The 18,004-nt window shown below is 53.1% G+C and overlaps 1 protein-coding gene across 6 annotated transcripts in view; it reads left to right on the top strand.

Annotated features, from left to right (window-relative positions):
- Positions 1–18,004, top strand: part of HOMER2 (homer scaffold protein 2) — a 115,709-nt gene that overhangs the window by 30,753 nt on the left and 66,952 nt on the right. Inside the window, exon 1 of one of the 6 annotated variants that reach the window (XM_023254866.2) lies at positions 7,481–7,686. The exons of the other annotated variants lie outside the window; for them this stretch is intronic. The gene's annotated coding sequence lies outside the window, so the exon portion shown is untranslated. Of the gene's footprint in view, positions 1–7,480; positions 7,687–18,004 lie in introns of those variants that run through there. 6 annotated transcript variants of the gene reach the window in all.

Below are 18,004 nucleotides of genomic sequence, written 5' to 3' on the forward strand. Positions count from 1 at the left end.
GGAGAGAGAGAATCCCAAGCAGGCTCTGTGCTGTCAGCACAGAGCCCGGCGTGGGGCTCGAACTCATGAACTGAGATCATGACCTGAGCTGCAACCAAGAGTTGGACGCTTAACCGACTGAGCCGCCCAGGCGCCTGAAGGAAGGTGTCTTAAAGAGTGGTCTCTCCATGCAGCTCGGGGGTCCGTGAACACCCCTTCCCCAAACTCCATGGAGAATTCTACGAATGTGCTTTTCTGGGGAGGTTTCCATCGTTTTTATCAGATTTTCAAAGGGGTCTTTGACCAAAAAGAGATGAGAGCCACTGTTGAAAAGACTTGGGGGTGCATTTAACTGGCGAGGGAGAACTGGGGCCGGAGGGTGAGGGTAGGGGGAGAGGAGAGCACTTTCCATGCAGACAGCCAGCCATCCTTCGGGGCTCGCTCCGTGTGGACTCAGCTGCCGGAACCTGGCTCAGTGAGAGGGAGGCATAGGGTTTGGCTCTGCGGGCATCTGGGGGAACCTGTGAGCACCTGTTACAGGTGGGGTACGCATCGGGCTGGTGACAGAAGCTGGAGGTCGGGGGCTGTGACTGGCAGAAACTCTGTCCAGATCTTCTGTTCTGATGAAGAATGGCTTGGGGTGTGACCGGGTTTTCTCCGTCCTCAGGGAGAGCATCTCATGGGCTGAGCTTTGCTGGGGAGACGAGGCCCCCGTGGGTGCTCAGGTGTGCAGCTCTGGGCTGCAGGGGCCCCCGGAAGCCTGCCTTTCTGGAGCCGCGAGAATTAAAGATCATTCTGGGGAGTGGGCCCTCCACCTGTTCGGGGGCCTCAGCTGGCTCCTCTGTGGTGTGGGGACTGTGTTCTCCGTGGTGGTGTCTGAGCTTACCCCCAAGTCCCATTCAGGGTGGGGAGCCCCCCTCGTGGGCCTCGTCACGCACCCACGCGGTCTGTGGCACTGGGCTCCCTTCCCCCGTGTGGCATCCTGTGGCACTCGTGGGCCTGGGTTGAGCACAGCTTTCTCCCCTAGCGGGCCCAGCATGTCCCGAGGGACGGTTGGACTCCTGCCCTACTTTGGCACAGACAAGTGACTCCTGTGAGACAAAAGTGATGATTAATTGAGTTTGGCTTTGTCAGAGCTTCCTCTTTTTTTGTTTTTATGTTTTGTTTTCTTCTTTCAATCTTTTTTTTTTTTTTTTCCTAAAAGCAGGCATGCCTCACCAAGGATGGAATATTCTGGAAAACTGGAATTGGAATCCCACGAGTCTGATTGAAAGCCATACCACTCGCTTTAAGGAAGGGAGCTAAAAAAAGCCACTCCTTGGCTTCTCCCATGAATTTTAAATGTTCTGGAAGCTTTGCCCACAAAGGAAACAATGTCTCATTCCTTAAATAATTAAGTAGAGTATCCTGAGAATGGGGTGTCACCCAGGCCTGGTCACGCTGGAGCCCTCAAGGGGAGAGCCTGGTGGGCGCCCCCGGAGGTTCTCCTCAGGAGAATCAGAAAATCGGTGCGGCTTCCGACAGCTGCCTTTCACGCATTCGGTGAAATTGGCACCACCCTGGCGATGTCCTGAAAGAGGATGACGGTGGCCAGCTTTGCCCTGAGAGGCTCCGTCCGTCCGTCGTTTGTGTCACGGTCTTATGTGTAGTTGGCCTTCTGTGTCCCCTCACTGCCACGTGACTGCCCACGAGAGAGGACAGTGGCCTCAGGCCAAGCCTGTATCCTCGCAACCACTGTCGTATTGGCACTGGCTTCTGTGTGTACTTGGTAGAAATTTCTGGAAAACGTGTGTAGGGGAAGAGAAGGCTACTCCTGGCGGAAAGCCTTCCCTCCAGGAGCAGCGGTGGGATCTCAGCACTGGCCGGCTATTCCCCCGCTGTCTGCCCCACTCTGTGATCGCCCAGGATCTATGTCACCGAGGCCACAGAATGGCACGTGCCGGGAAGACGTAGGGTCATGCCAGACGGTCATTGTGGCATCTTTGTCTGTTTCTGTAGAAGAGCGAGTTCAGCCAGGGTGAGGGGAACTATCTTTATTGCGTATTTCCCTAAAGGTTTATGATTTATGGGTGAGGAAACCGGGGTTCAGAGAGGTTCAGTTGGTGAAGGGAAGACCGCTGGGCCAGATCTGGTGGGGCTGGTGACCAAGATGTGTCGTTCGACCTCTGAGGCTCACGCTCCGCGAAACTTCTGCAGTTTGGCCAGGAAGACGGCCTTTGTTTCAAAAGCTCAGCTTATGGTGGGGCGCCTGGGTAGCTCAGTTGGTTAGGCATCTGACTTTGGCTCAGGTCATGATCTCGAGCCCTACATCGGTCTCTGTGCTGACTGCTCAGAGCCTGGAGCCTGCTTCACATTCTCTGTGCGTCTCTCTCTCTCTCTGTCTCTGCCCCTCCCCTGCTCACACTGTGTTTCTCTCTCAAAAATAAATAAACATTAAAAAAAAAAAAAGTACAACTTGTGCCCTAAACTTTGGTTTAGAAGGACATGTCCCCGGGAAGTTCTGTCAGTACACCTGTATCTTTTTTTTAGGTTTATTTATTTATTTTGAGAGAGAAAGAGAGAGCAGGCATGGGGGAGGTGCAGAGAGAGAGAGAGAGGGAGAGAGAGAATCCCAAGCAGGCCCCTCGCTTTCAGCACAGAGCCCGATGTGGGGCTCGATCCCATGAACTGCGACATCATGACCTGAGCCAAAGTCAAGAGTTGAGTGCTTAACCGCCTGAGCCCCCCAGGAACCCCAGTGAGTACGCCTTTAAAAGGGAGGGTTCAAAACAGGGATTTGCTCTGATGTGCCCTCACAGCTGTTCACACATCTGTCTGAGTGTTCCACAGATTTCTTCCGCCCAGAGTCTACTGAGCCGTCGTTTTTGTCTTTCCTTCCTCATCCTTCTGCCTCCCACTTTCTCCCTGGGTCCTTTTATTCTCAGATTTCAGTGGACATTCTCAGAAAGATTTAATTCTTTAGTGTCGTTGAAATGAACGTTGTGATCACATCTACCGAGACGGGTTTCAGATCACGCGATAGGAATCTACATTCTGCGTCTCCAATAAGTAAGTCCCTGTGGGCCTCCGTCTACATGTGATCAGTTCTGTGGGCCTCCGTCTACATGTGATCAGTTGTATCCGTATCAATCTCGACAGGAGCAGGGCTGTAAGTTCTGCAAAACCCACGTGCTCACCCTCTTCGTGGCAGCAGGTCAGGATCTCTCAGATTTGTCCGTGGTTCTTGCTGTACGTGGTTGTCTGCTCTCTTTGCCTCAAAGATGCATGAGAGCCCGTCCGCCCTTCCTTCCTTCCTTCCTTCCTTCCTTCCTTCCTTCCTTCCTTCCTTCCTTCCTTCCTTCCTTCCTCCATTCCTTCCTTCCTTCCTTCCTTCCTTCCTTCCTTCCTTCCCTCCTTCCTTCCTTCCTTCCCTCCTTCCTTCCTTCCTCCCTCCCTCCCTCCCTTCCTTCCTTCCTTCCTTCCTTCCTTCCTTCCTTCCTTCCCTCCTTCCCTCCCTCCTTCCCTTCTTCCTTCCCTCCTTCCTTCCCTCCCTCTTTCCTTCCTTCCTTCTTTCCTTCCTTCCTTCCTTCCTTCCTTCCTTCCTTCCTTCCTTCCCTCCTTCCTTCCTTCCTTCCCTCCTTCCTTCCTTCCCTCCTTCCTTCCTTCCCTCCTTCCTTCCCTCCTTCCTTCCCTCCTTCCTTCCTTCCTTCCTTCCTTCCTTCCTCCCTCCCTCCCTCCCTCCCTCCCTCCCTCCCTCCCTCCCTCCATTCCTTCTTTCTTTCCTTCCTTCCTTCCTTCCTTCCTTCCTTCCCTCCCTCCCTCCCTCCCTCCCTCCCTCCCTCCTTCCTTCCTTCCTTCCCTCCTTCCTTCCTTCCTTCCCTCCCTCCCTCCTTCCTTCCTTCCTTCCTTCTTCCTTCCTTCCTTCCTTCCTTCCTTCCTTCCTTCCTTCCTTCCCTCTCTCCTTCTTTCCTTCCTTCCTCCATTCCTTCTTTCCTTCCTTCCTTCCTTCCTTCCTTCCTTCCTTCCTTCCTTCCTTCCCTCCTTCCTTCCCTCTCTCCTTCTTTCCTTCCTTCCTCCATTCCTTCTTTCCTTCCTTCCTTCCTTCCTTCCTTCCCTCCCTCCCTCCCTCCCTCCTTCCTTCCTTCCTTCCTCCATTCCTTCTTTCTTTCCTTCCTTCCTTCCTCCATTCCTTCTTTCCTTCCTTCCTTCCTTCCTTCCTTCCTTCCTTCCTTCCTTCCTTCCTTCCTTCCTTTTCCTTCTTTCCTTCCTTCCTTCCTTCCTTCCTTCCTTCCTTCCTTCCTTCCTTCCTTCCTTCTTTCCTTCCCTCCTTCCTTCCCTCCTTCCTTCCCTCCTTCCTTCCTTCCTCCATTCCTTCTTTCTTTCCTTCCCTCCTTCCCTCCTTCCCTCCTTTCCTCCTTCCCTCCTTCCCTCCTTCCTTCCCCTCCCCTCCCCTCCCCTCCCCTCCCCTCCCCTCCCCTCCCCTCCCAAGTGCTCTAGCTGTGATGTTGTAGCTGAGACTCTCCCGCCTGTAATAGAAGGTTTTGCCCATGAGACCTAACTGGGAAAAGTGCCTCAGTGATGGGGTTTTCAGGCCTGGTTTTCCAATCAAATGGTACTTGGTCTCCATAGAAGTTGAGGGTTTCAAGCCCCTTCATCCTAGGTAAGGGGTCAGACTGAGTCTGAAGTAGTGAAATGTGGTGTTCTCCATGCATCTTGTAAAACTTGTTTGGTTTATTCATCTGCCCCTTTCCCTGGAGCCGGTCTCTCACCCACGAATGGTTAAACTGACCCGGTGAATGGCAGGTGCAGCTTGAAGAGGAAGAGACAGGCTGGAAATTGACCTGATACCTAGATGGGACCTTGTTAAGTGTGGGTTGTTTTTTGTTTTTTTTTTGTTTTTGTTTTTTGTTTTTTTTTTCCCCTAGAAGAAGTTCATGGTGAGGGTCTTCTAGGTAATCGGGTTTTAGAATGAAAATTTTCAAGTGATCTCTGGAGCTGTTCTTGGTAACTGATACCATCAGTTTCCCCTCATCTGTAAGACCACATCTTTGCATGGCAGAGACAGAAACCACTGTATGTGCTCCTGTCTCTGTGTCCAAGGGCTTCTGGTGTGTCCTTGGGTTTATCAGAGCCAACAGCTTAGTTTAGGTCGCCTGGGTCAAGGTGGCAGCCAGCGGGAGCGGAGCTGAGCTCCAGGTGGAGGTTACCTTGTAAACAGCAGTTAGCCCAGCAGTGAGTGCCTTACATCCTACCTGTGCTCCAGCATCCGGTCAGTTAAGTAATATTTGTCGAGTACCTCCAAGAGTGGCTGAGATGGATTTGGCCCTGTCCTTGTAGGGAAAGTGGATGTTGAGTAATTACAAAACAGTTCATTATAATTCACTAATTCAACAAGTATTTGTTTAGTGTCTATATTTGCACTAAGAGCTCTTCACTTATTGAGGATATCGGTAACCAGACAGACGAGGAACCCTGTCTTCATGAAGCTCATGTTTGAACGACACGTACAATAAGTTAAAATAGAACAAATAGGGGCGCCTGGGTGGCTCGGTTGGTTGAGCGTCCAACTCTTGATTTCGGCTCAGGTCATGATCTCACAGTTCAGGAGTTTGAGCCCCACATGCTTTGGATTCTCTTTCCCTCTCTCTCTGTCCCTCCCCTGCTCACTTGCTCTTCTCTTCTCTTCTCTCTCTCTCTCTCTCTCAAAATAAATAAACTTTAAGAAATGAGTCAAATATAACAAGTAAATTTTGTGGTGTAAGGGAGGAATACTTTTCCTCTCTTCCTTTTCAGATTCTTCGCTGGTCTAATAATTTAAATGGACATAAAACAGATTAAGAAGAGAAAATGTTAACTATGTACGGGAGCCCCAAAGATACGGGGCTCGAAGAAGTGACCAAAGCAGGCAGCCTTTTCACCTTTTAGACAAAGAACCAATAAACTTGGGCAGAATTGAGGAGACAGGTTTGAGCTTGGTGTGCTGGATGAGTGAAGAAGTAACAGGGTTTGGTTACACAGCCTTCGAGCCTTGGATTTCCTGTCTCTGGTGATAAGGATGCCCTTCGTCCTCCTGGTCCAGGGAGGACATCTTCACATGGGAGATTCACCTCCTGCTTTTAGGGAGACAAAGAAGACTCAGATTATCCTTCTGGAACCTGATGTTTCTAAAGTAACTTTAGGGGCACGTGGGTGGCTCAGTCGGTTGAGCATCCGACTTGTGATTTCGGCTGAGGTCATGATCTCACTGTTCGTGAGTTCAAGCCCTGCATCAGGGTCTATGCTGACAGTGTGGAGCCTGCTTGGGATTCTCATTCTCTCTCTCTCTCTCTCTCTCTCTCTCTCTCTCTCTCCCTCTCCCTCTCCCTCTCCCTCTCCCTCTCTCTCTCCCTCTCCCTCTCTCTCTCTCCCTCTCTCTCTCTCCCTCTCTCTCTCTCTCTCTCTCCCTCTCTCTCTCTCTCTCTCTCTCTCCCTCTCTCTCTCTCTCCCTCCCTCCCTCCCTCCCTCCCTCCCTCCCCCTGCCCCTCCTCCCCTAAAATAAATAAATAAACTTAAAAAAAAATAAAGTGACCTTAATTAAAAATAACAAGTATGCCAAAGCGTTGTATTTGGGGGCGGCAGGTGTTAAGTGCCATGGGAAACCAGTGGGTAAAGATGGCTGGAAGTATGATAGGCTGGGCTGGAGGGGGTGTCTGCTTGCAGAGGGAGAGGCAGGAAATGAAGATTCTGGATAGGCTGGAATTACAAATACCGGGCAGGTTATGACTGAGGGTTGCGGGGCTGAGGGGAGAGAAAAGGTGGGGGGAGGCTCATCTGTGTGTGTGTATTGAAATGACTGAGAAGGCTGGAGTCATGTAGGACAGAGGGATGAGGCCTAGGAGCTAAAATCATGGAGAAGTGACCAAGTGACACGGGGGTTGCTGATTGGCTGCGCTGAGGGGTGGTGGACTGGGAGGGGTAGGGGGTAGGGTGGACGGGGAGGGATAGGGTGGTGGCTGGGGAGGGGGAGGGGGTAGGGGCGGATAGGGAGGGGGAAAGGGTAGGGGGGTGGATGGGGAGGGGTAGAGTGGTGGACTGGGAGGGGTAGTGGATGACAGCCGGAAGAGGAGAGATTGAAAGCTGGGGAGTTTTGGGGGGAGGGAAAAGGTGTCTGGAGGGGCAGCGAGGAAAACAGTGGTCCGGCCGGGTGCAGTGCTCGAAGGGGGAGTGACAGGGCGGGCAGTCGGGGTCTGGGGGCTGCTGTGATACAGTATTTTATAATAAATATGTATTTGGTCTTCTTCCCATCCCTGGCACAGAGCTCCTAAAACCTTTGGAATTTCCCCGAGCTGAGAGCCAGAAAGGTGTCTTTTGTTATGTTAACGAGGTGGCTTTTGGAAAGGTCTCGAGGAAGGCGGCTGGCGGGGAGGGGGAGGGGGGTGAGCCAGCCCTGTGGGGACGTGGTTGGAACTTTCAGTCCCTGCCCCCTTCGAGGAGTAGACCTGGCTGGAGTCTGCCTCAGCTGGCAGTAGCCAGCGATGTCATCAACTATGCCCACGTAACGAAGCCTCCATGAAACTCCAAAAGGGTGGCTGGGAGGGCTGCTGGGTTGGTGAACACATGGAGATTTTGGGATTGTGGCGCACCCCGAGGGCATGGAGACTCTGCACCCCGTCCCCACGACGTGCCCCGTGAGTCATTTCCATCTGGCCGTTCCTGAGTGACATCCTTCCAGAACGAGCTGGTGATCTAGTGAGTACAGAGTTTCTCCGAGTTCTGCGAGCTGCTCTAGCAGATTGATGAGCCCAAGAAGGGGGTGTGGGAACCTCCTAGGTACAGCTGGTAAGTCAGGAGCACAGGTGACAGCCTGGACTTGCAGTTGGCGGCAGAAGTAGGAGTGGGTGGGTGGTCACGTGGGCTGAGCCCTTGCCCCGTGGGGTCTGAGACTGCAGGTGGACCGTGTCAGAACTGAGGTGGATTGTAGGACACCCAGCTGGTTGTCTCCGAGAACTGCTCGGTGGTGGTGGTGGTGGTGGGGGGGGGGGGGGGAACCACACATTAGGCAGCATCTTAGCTTGCCTGAGGAAGTGCCATTTGAGAGGGTGGCAGGTGGGAAGGTGTGGTCCAGGGACGGCCAAAGGGAGTAGGTACTTTCAGGGCCGCACTCAGAAGGAGGCCTGCCTCACGTTGGCGCCGGGAGTGGGGGTGGGGTGCATGGAGCTTGGGAGAAAAGGAGGTTTCCCAGGGTATTTGTTTAGTGCTGTGGGAAGAAGAGATCTGTTTTGGTATTGGGAGGCTGCAGAGAGACCCTGGGGGGCCCAAGGGAGGTTTTCTGTAGCCACCCAGGAGGCGGGCTATTGAAACAACAGGTGAGCCCCACCTTACTGGTCTGGTGGTTGGTTGATCAACATGGTCCAGACGGGCCTCAAAGGCACCTTTCGGGTCTGTGAGCCCTTGGTCAGGAACTGGAGCTCAGACAGAATTTTCTGGACTCTCTGCTGCCTACTGGGACTTGGGGAAGGGCTGTGGGGATGCTGCAGGAAGGCAGCCTATGTGAGAGACAGATAAGGATGAGTGTGTTTGCTCAGGGACCTGCCGAGTTCCTCAAGAGCGTCTCAGCCTGACCGTGGTGGGGGAGAGAGGGGAGAGTGGCCGGGCCATCTAGGGCGGGGGTCAGTGGAGCACGGGTGTGGGACATCACTGGGAACACGCAGAATAGACTGGCATGAAGGGTGCCTGAAGCCCCGTGTGTTGGGCTCAGGCACTTTAGGTGACTGTCACTTAATGACTATGGCATCGGGCAGGTTACTGTATCGTGCCCCCCTTTCTGTTTTCCTCTGTAAAGTGAGCAGTCAGATGCCGATTTCTCAAGGTTGGTGGGAAAATCAGGTGAGCTATGACGTCAGTGCCCAGCAGGATCAAGGCACACGGTGGGAGACGGCACCTGCTAAAGCCTCCGGAAGTACCTCCAGGAGGTTCTGCTGAGACGGGAGGGGAGGATTGAGGCATTGCTGTGTGACCATGGAAAGGTATTTCCACCTGAAAAAACACACAGAGGAGGGGGGCATGAATTTCGCTCGAGATGTGAGTGTGCACACAAACCCGCGCCTCTGAGAATGCAAGCTTGATGCAGAGCACTTGGAGAAGATGAAAATGAAGTGGGGAGAAGTCTACACACAGCCATCTGGCCCTTTGGAGGAGACGGGCGACGTGTCCTTGGTGCAAGGGAACAGGCACGGGCTGTTCTGGGGCCAGACTCTGGGCCGCACACACGGGCCCCAGCTGGCTGGCACCTGCCGGCTGCCTCATTCTGCTAAAAGCCGAGCATCAGACCTTTTCTGAAAGAGAGAAGAAACCAGAGAAGACCCAGTTCTGTAGTCCCACATTGGGTGGGTTATGACCTGGAGCCCACACACAGCAACCAGAGCATTCCACAGAGTGACGGGGGACACGACATGCTTCTGTTAGGCATTTATTTCTGTCTGTTGCAGACCTGCCGGGACTCTGGACGTTTTCCTTCCAAACCTGAAGAAGTAGGACGTATTTGCTGGGTGCTTGCTCCTGTCCTCTCTTGTTCTCTCTTTCTCTCTCTCTCTCTGTTCTCTCTTCTTCTTCTTCTTCTTTTTTTTAATGTTTATTTTTGAGAGGGGGGGGGCAGAGAGAGAGAGACAGAATCCCAGGCAGGCTCCAGGCTCTGAGCTGTCAGCACAGAGCCCGATGCGGGGCTTGAACCCACAAACCACGAGATCATGACCTGAGCTGAAGTCAGACACTCAACCGATTGAGCCACCCAGGCGGCCCTCTCTCTCCTCTGTCGAGACACATTTACTGCTGCCAGGTTCTGGCTGTGACACGGCACAGAAGGTGTGGTCAGTGGCCATCGAGCTCACGCTGGCAGAGTTGTGCTTTCAGGCCAGGCAGGGCACATCGGAAGAGGTCACCTGTGCCGCACACTGGGGATTAGGGAGGAGGTTGCCGGTAGGGAAGCCGTATCGTATGCTGGGCCTCCAGCCCTGGAGCTGGGGCGGTCGATGCGTCTCGGGCCCATGTGTGTGCGCGTGCCTGGGAGGAGAGCGTTACCTGCCAGGTCTGCTGTAGAGAGAGTTTCCACTGCGGTCCAGCAAGGACCTGCCTTCCTACCCTGTGGAAGTGCCAGGATCCCGCCAGCTGGCAGCTCGTCCCCCGGGCCCTCTGCTACTTGAGTTCACTCAAAGCTCCTGGCTTCAACTTTGAGCTCTTCCTCTGTCAAGGCCCTGCGGGGCCTTTGGAAATGAAGACCAATCCCTGCTCAAGGGGGGCTCCTCCCCCAGTGTGGGGGGTATGGCACACGACTAGGTCCCCCCCAAACGAGACAGAGTGGGAGGGTGCAGAGAGTTGGGCTCCAGGGAGAGAATGCGGTCTGGTGGTGGAACCAGGTGCTTCAGATGGAAGAGGGGACTGGTTTGCACTTTGCCTTGACGGATGAGAGGATTCTGACCGGTGGGGGGGGGGGGGTGGACACACACGAGAGGCATCGCCTGAAGGCACAGGGACTTCTGTCAAGCCTGGAGGTTGGGTACAGGGATCGACGGGGAGGAGACCACAAAGTCAGGTGGAGACAAAGGCTGGTGAGGATTCGAATTCCAGCTCCGGGGGCTGCCTTCAGAGCCTGTTGGTGAATAGCTGGACAGGGCGGACGCCTGCGGTTGGTTTGAATGGGATGCGGCCGACACGGCGTAGTACAAGGGGATCCGGCACAGAAACGGCTGCCTTCATTCGTGGGTCATCGTTTGAGGTCTGCAAGGGCTAACTTTCCGTGGACCGCGGCCTCTCGCTCCTTCCGAGCCCGCATATGCCTCGTGCTGTAAGGCACTGTGGGCGCAGACTATTTCTGCACTCCTTCAAACGCCCGTGTTTATTTTTAAACTTGGGCCTTTGTGAAACAGGGATGTATCCTGCGGGCTTTGCTTTTGAGTAAAAAGGTTCTCTTGGACTGATGGAACCAGCAAAAGATGTGCTCGATTTAAAGCTGTCCATTCTTTTCATTTAACGCCTCCACGCATGCATCCGGCATTAGAGGGAAGGCCACCGAGGCGCTTTGCTTGTTTAAAAGACAAAATCCTGGAAAGAGGAAACTCGCATGCCGTTTCCCACTTCCTCCACATGCACCGGCAGATCTGCGCCTTGAGCAGCGGAGCTGGGACAGGGAGGGCCGGCAGGAGTCGGAGGTCGGACAAGGTGGGCTGTGAGTCTGAACCCTGCTGTACCGCCCCCCCCCCCCGCCCTCCCCACTCAGCTCCCACCAAGAGGAGTCAAGGACGAGGGGCTTAGAATAGAATGTCTGTTATCTCTTCAGCATATGCAAGTTGTAACTGAAAAATTAACGAGAGTAACTCAGCGTCCAGGATGGGAGATTCAGCACACACGACTTCCCTCCGCCTTCCCTCCGCAGAACCCATTAAAATGATAATAAAACGATTACTAGCAGCATAATCCTACGGCAGGGAACTGCAGGGAATTAGCAGGAGCTGAGAGATTGCAGCACATTTCCGGATGATAGAAAGCAGGCTGGGGAATGGTAATGCCAACGGTGTGTCAGAGGAGCCTGAGTACGGGGGCGGGGGCTGGGGGGGTGGGGGTGGGGTGGGGGGGGGGGGGGGGGGGGGCCAGTCCGCCCTGCGGACTCCAGAGGGCCTCTTGACCAAGCCCACAGGTCCAGCCAGGGCAGGAATGGGAAGTCGTGCTAAAAGCTGGAACTTTAACACTTTTTTTAAAATGTTTATTTTTTGAGAGAGAGAGAGCGCAAGCAGGGGAGGTTCAGAGAGGGAGGGAGACACAGAATCCGAAGCAGGCTCCAGGCTCCCAGCTGTCAGCGTGGAGCCCGATGTGGGACTTGAACTCATAAACCCTGAGGTCATGACCTGAGCTAAAGTCAGATGCTCAACGGACTGAGCCACCCAGGCAGCCCTGGAACTTTCCTTGGCACTCCTACAGACACTGTGTTTAGTAGGAGAGAATGAGGATGAGCGTACTTACTGGCAGAGTCCAGGCTGGGAGTGCGGGCCGGTTGGTGTTGTGGGAGTGAAGTCTGCGCTGGTCTGGCGTGGCCCCGGGGCGGGTGGATGGTGTTCCAAGCTGTGGTACTAGGGGTGACCAGCTGGGGCGGGCATGTGGAGTGCCAGAGCATCAGGGAGTCAGGAGTCAGGAAGAGCCAGCGAAGTAAACTTCTCATCAGAACGGAGGCAGGATACTAGTAAGGCTCTGAGCGAAAAGCATTTGTTAACTATTGAAAACAAAAATTTCATATCTGGTGTGGTCGACTGAAAAACGCCCCCCCGCCCCCGGTAGATATTCCATCCCAGTCTCTGCAACCTGTAGATGTGACCATGTATGATAAAAGGGTCTTTGCGGATGGGATTAAAGTAGGGTCTTGAGATGGGGAATTACTTGGAGATGCTAAGCGGAGGGCTTTGAGCCTGGAGGAGGGTGGACATTGGTTCTTCCCCAGAGCCTCTGTGGGGAGCACGGCCCTCCTGGCATTGCAGTTGTAGCCCGGAGACATTGACTGCGGCCGTCTGGCCTCTTCACTGTGAGAAAATAGGGTCCTGTTTAAAGCCACCAAGTTCTGATTTGTTGCAGTGGCCCTAGGGAACTGACACACCTTGCCAAACCAGTCAGGTATAAAGGCAGTTACATTTAAAAAAAAATTTTTTTTCAACGTTTTTTTATTTATTTTTGGGACAGAGAGAGACAGAGCATGAACGGGGGAGGGGCAGAGAGAGAGGGAGACACAGAATCGGAAACAGGCTCCAGGCTCTGAGCCATCAGCCCAGAGCCCCACGCGGGGCTCAAACTCACGGACCGTGATACCGTGACCCGAGCTGAAGTCGGACGCTCAACCGACTGAGCCACCCAGGCGCCCCTTACATTTTTTTTTAGTTTATGTTTTGAGAGAGAGAGAAAGAGCACGAGCAGGGGAGGGGCAGAGAGAGAGGGAGACACAGAATCCAAGGGAGGCTACAGGCCCTGAGCTGTCAGCACAGAGCCCGACGTGGGGCTCGAACTCACAAACCGCGAGATCACAACCTGAGCCAAAGTCGGACGCTTAAACCACCTGAGCCACCCAGCCGCCCCATAAAGACAGTTACAGATGTGCAGGTCCTTAAGGGTTGCTTCCCACTCATTTTGAGTGTCCACACCAGCAAAACAAGGGTGAAAACAACCCTGAAGGAGGCAGTGGGAGGCAGAGAGATTTGGTGGCTTCCAGGAGTCCAGAGAAAAGAGCTCCCAGACAGACGGCTGTCAGCAGGCCTCCGCAGCACCTGGTACAAGTTAGAACTGAGAGTCGTTGGTTCCAAGAATAATATCTTCAGGACAGACACTGAAATGGATTCCAGACGATGGACAGAACGCACAAGAAGCTGGAAGACAGTAGGGTTGTGGGGGATGGGCTATGTTTCTTTCTCTCAGTAGGAAAAAGAAGGCAACAGAAAACCCCACAAAAAAATAAAAACAGCCACCAGCATGTCTTATTCCAAATATGAGGCACACTAAGATATTGCCTGCTTTTATTAAAAAAAAATTTTAAGTAAACTCTCTGCCCAGCACAGGCTTGAACTCACGACTCCAAGATCAAGAGTCGCATGCTCTACCCACTGAGCCAGCCAGGTGCCCCTGTACTGCCTGTGTTTTGAACGGTTGGGAGAGCACGAACAAGCTTCTCTTTGACCTTGATTCTGGGAGCCTTTTTTCTTTGAGGAGCACTTGGCTGTTGACATTGGAACTGTACGGAAGAAATATGAGCCTAGCACATTTCTTGGCTCTGCAGGGAACAATATTTGTATAGTCATAATGTTCTCTTTTTCAGGTGGTTACACCGTACTCTCGTGTTAATTTATTGACTTAACGCTTCCGGGTACTGGCCGTTCCATATAACTTCTGGTTGACCTTTTTGTAAACAAGGCTGGAATCTGAGGTCCACTCGACCCATGGAGCCTCTTTGCTGGAAGAGTTGGAGAACTGAATTGTTGCCCTAGGAATGTATCATCATGCATGGGGAGGGCAGAGGCCTCCCGTGCAAGAGTGGTGGCCCAGTGCTGAAGGGAGGGTGGCTCCTTACTGTGCTGGGCACCAGGCCAGCCACCCAACGTGCCCGTGGGCCTCCCGATCCTGTATTGCTGAGAGCGGCCTGGTGCTTTCCGGAGCAGGGGCCTGTGGGCGAGAAGGAATGTTGGGGGGCGCTTGGGGGCTGACTTGTGGGTCTGCGGGTCCGGTACAGATGGGAGAGACCTGAGCTTATTTATGTACCGACAGAAAGGATCCAGACACAGAAAGACGCTATACTCATCCAGTTTGGCGTTTCCCAGTCTTTTTTTCACGTCACGGACACATGGCATGTATCTGAATGGCACACGGGTAAAAGGGCGAGACCAGTCATGGTCAGAAGTGACCCCCCGGGCATTCCAGTTGTCCCAGGCTCAGCTCTGCACCCGGAGGCTCGAGGAGATCTCCTTGTCAACAGGCTCTTTGCTCTCAGCCCAAGGACAGGCGAAAGGCGCTCCTTTCTTCAGATACCTTCTGCATATCTGCCGTGTGGCAGCTACTGGGCGCAAGCATGCAGGTGTTTCGTGACCACCCGGAGATGGACGCCCTCGGGATTGTACGCTGCACGGTCATTGGCAAGCCGGCTCAGCGCGGCCGTGCCCCGTTTGAGGACACGGCTCGCGAGGAGGCTGAGGGCCCCGGCTGCGGGGTGCCGCGGGTCCCCGGGTCTCTGGCTTGCGGGTGGATCTGCTGGTGGGAGTCCCTGAACAGGGCTGCCAGGAGAGCTGCGGGCAGAGCTCAGCCGAGGCACCTGGGCCGCAGGTACAGATGCCTCTCGATGCCCTGGAGGTGAGCGTGTGGAAACAGTCCCTGGAGAAGAACTGGGAAGGAGCAAGCCCCCTGCTAAGAGGGGCCTGGTACTCGAGTAGTAAACGGAAACGAGGCTGGGGTGGGAGGGCCATCTGAGTGCCCCAACGAGATCGCGCCGCCCTACAGGGTCCCTGGCAAACACCTCTGGTGGCCACACCTGAGTCCCCGTACCTGTACCCTCGGGTGCCGGCTTTCTGTGCTCCGTGCTCGCCTGGAGTGGGCGCGGTGAGCGCGGTGGGGGAGGGTGGTACCGCATTCACGTCTTGTCCCCCCCGGCCAACTGTTGGATCTTTGAAGGGCTCTACGAGCGCAGTGGGGTGGACGTGTGGATGGCGCGGGCTCCAACAGCCCTGCCAGCTCCCGGCCCCCTGGGTTTTCTTTGGGGATTCTCCACGATACCCGCAGGGAGGGTGGTGCACCTGTCCTGCAGGCTGGCTCCCTCCTGCAGAGCTTTGTCCTCAGCAGCTGTCCCAGGGCTGACCCCAGGGACCAGAAGAGGCCTGTTTTGGGGCCCCACCCCTGTCCTTTTGAACCAGACAAGCTGGTTTACACTTTTGCCCTTGACGATTGTGGGACATAACAGGGGTTTTGCCTTGCTGGGCACGAGTGATAGAATTTCCACGTCACATCAAAGCCAGAGAATGTAGTTTAGCAAATGTTTTCGACCTGCCGCACGCGTGGGACTGCAGCAAAGCAAGGGCTGGGGGGGGAGGTGCCCTGTTCCTGTGCATCCATGTGTCCGAATAAGCTCCTGCGGCTCTAGAACAACGGGTTTATTTTTATTTTCTAGATTTTCTTCCCTCAAGACATCCAGTGCTTCAGTCTTGTAGTTAAGTTCCGAAGGTGTCATTTTCTCCCGTGTGTGTGCACACGGGGGCCTTGTTCCTGCCCCCAAGGGACAGATCCACCCCACCCCTACTGCCCCTCCCCCTTCACCCACCCCACCCCTCCCCAGTCCCTTTCCCCTCTCCCTCCCCCTACCCCCACTGCCCCTCCCCCTTCCCCACAACCCTTCCCCTAGTCCCCTCCCCCTCCCCTTCCATTCCCCTTTCCCCCCCTCACCCCTCTTCCCCACTGCCTGCACCCCCTGGGTGCACCTTCAGTGTCCTTGGGCACAAAGGGAAGTGGCTGTCCAGCCATTCCCGCCCGGGGGCCTGGGAGAGCAGGGACAGGTGTCCCCACGTCTCATTATTTCCCCGAGACAAAGGGCAACTGTTCAGCCCTTCCCACCACTGGAGCTGGTAACTAATGTACCTTGTCTTTGGCTGGAATCCTATCAATCCTTGAGGCCACCTTGGTGAAATCCTGCTGATTAGAAAGCTATTTGGCAGTTTTATGTGACTTTGATCAATAAGGATAAGAGAAAACAGATTTTTCTTTCATAAATACTGCCTGGAAGGCCAAAATCTTTCAATAGATGAGGTCCACGGGGAAGATACAAATAATAAATGACTACTTCCTGGTCACGAGGTTGGAAACCAGTGAGTTAACTGTGAGGTAGAATCAAGCCCAAATAATAACGAAAAAATGAGGGCTCTGGCTTTTTCTAGAGCAGCCCATGGTTTGAGAGATACTCAGCCAAACACCTGGGGGCTCAGAGGGCACCTTGGGGGCTCAGTTCCCTTGGTGCCAAATTGCCAACCAGCTTCTGTCATCTCTGTCCCCTTGCTATCTAAACTTTTTTAAAAACCACTTTGTTGGTGGGGCGCCTGGGTGGCTCAGTCTGTTAAGCGTCCGACTCTGGACTTCGCCTCAGGTCATGATCTCATGGTTTGTGAGTTCAAGCCCCAAGTTAGACTCTGTGTGGTGCAGAGCCTGCTTGGGATTCATTCATTCATTCATTCATTCATTCATTCATTCATCAATCTCTCTCTTCTCTCTCTCCCCCCTTCTCTCTCTGCCCCTCCCCGGGTCATGCTCCCTCCCCCGCCCCTGTAAATAAACTTAAACCAACCACTTTACTGAGGTATCATTGACCTGCAAGAAACTGTACATATTTAATGTATACAACTTAATGAGCCTGGAGATACATACACACCATGGAACTGTCACCACTGTCTGTGCCATAAATATTTCCATTCCTTCCAAAAACTTCTTCCTTCGTCATCATCATCATCCTTATTATTTGTGTGTGTGTGTGTGTGTGTGTGTGTGCACGCACACTAAGAAGTTACCGTAAGTCTACCCTCTTTGCAAATTTCCAAGTCTACAATGTCATATTGTTAACCACAGGCGCTGTGCTGTAGAAAGTTCTTGCCTGGCTCCATCTGTCAGCTGGTGCTGGGGCCCTCTCACACCTGTCTTATTTGGTCCACGTGGTTGTACATTTGACCTTTGGCTGGGGAAGCAAGAGACACCATTTCACATTGTGTGCAGTCAATAAACCTGTTCTCTGTCCTGCCAGAGAAGACTCCAGATGCATAGCCACCATGCCACAGTCTTTCTCCTGCGCACACAGGTGCTCCAAACACAGACAGGTAGGAGCTCCCTGGATTCTGAGGCAGTGGCCGTGACTTGTTTCCTGGGGGTATTCTTAGTGCCCAGCCCAGCCCTCTTACGTAGCTGCAGAGTAAATATTTGTTAAGTAAATATGTATTTATATTAGTATTCGTATTTGTAAGAATGGGAGCACAGTATGATGCTGTTTTGTGACCTTGTCTTTTCTCTCAATACTGTGTCCTTAACATCCACAGTCCTAGTATTGGCTAGCTTTTGTGGGAGTCCTGGAACCCATAAGGTTGTTGGGGTTTTTTCCTTAATTTTCTTTTCTCTTCTCTTTTCTTTCTTTTCTTTTCTTTTCTTTTCTTTTCTTTTCTTTTCTTTTCTTTTCTTTTCTTTTCTTTTCTTTTCTTTTCTTTTCTTTTCTTTTCTTTTCTTTTCTTTCTTTCTTTCTTTCTCATTGTTTTCTCTGAAGCAAGAGATTTTGAGTGACATTCAAATCCTCCAAGGTCTAGATAGTTCTGTTCAGAAGGATCTGGGACTCTGCCACAGTTGATGGCCTCCTGATTTTGTAACTTCTGGGTGTAAATCATTGAACTGTGATGAAATAGAGAATGAATCATAATGGATAAAGAAAAAAGGAACATCTTTCCATCTTAGTAAGTAGGCACTTACGGCTTGTAAAGGTTGAATGGTATTTGTTGCATGGATATGTGGTTCTTTATTTAGCGAGTGCCTT

This window comes from Felis catus, chromosome B3 (genome assembly GCF_018350175.1).
Source record: "Felis catus isolate Fca126 chromosome B3, F.catus_Fca126_mat1.0, whole genome shotgun sequence".
NCBI lineage: Eukaryota > Metazoa > Chordata > Mammalia > Carnivora > Felidae > Felis > Felis catus.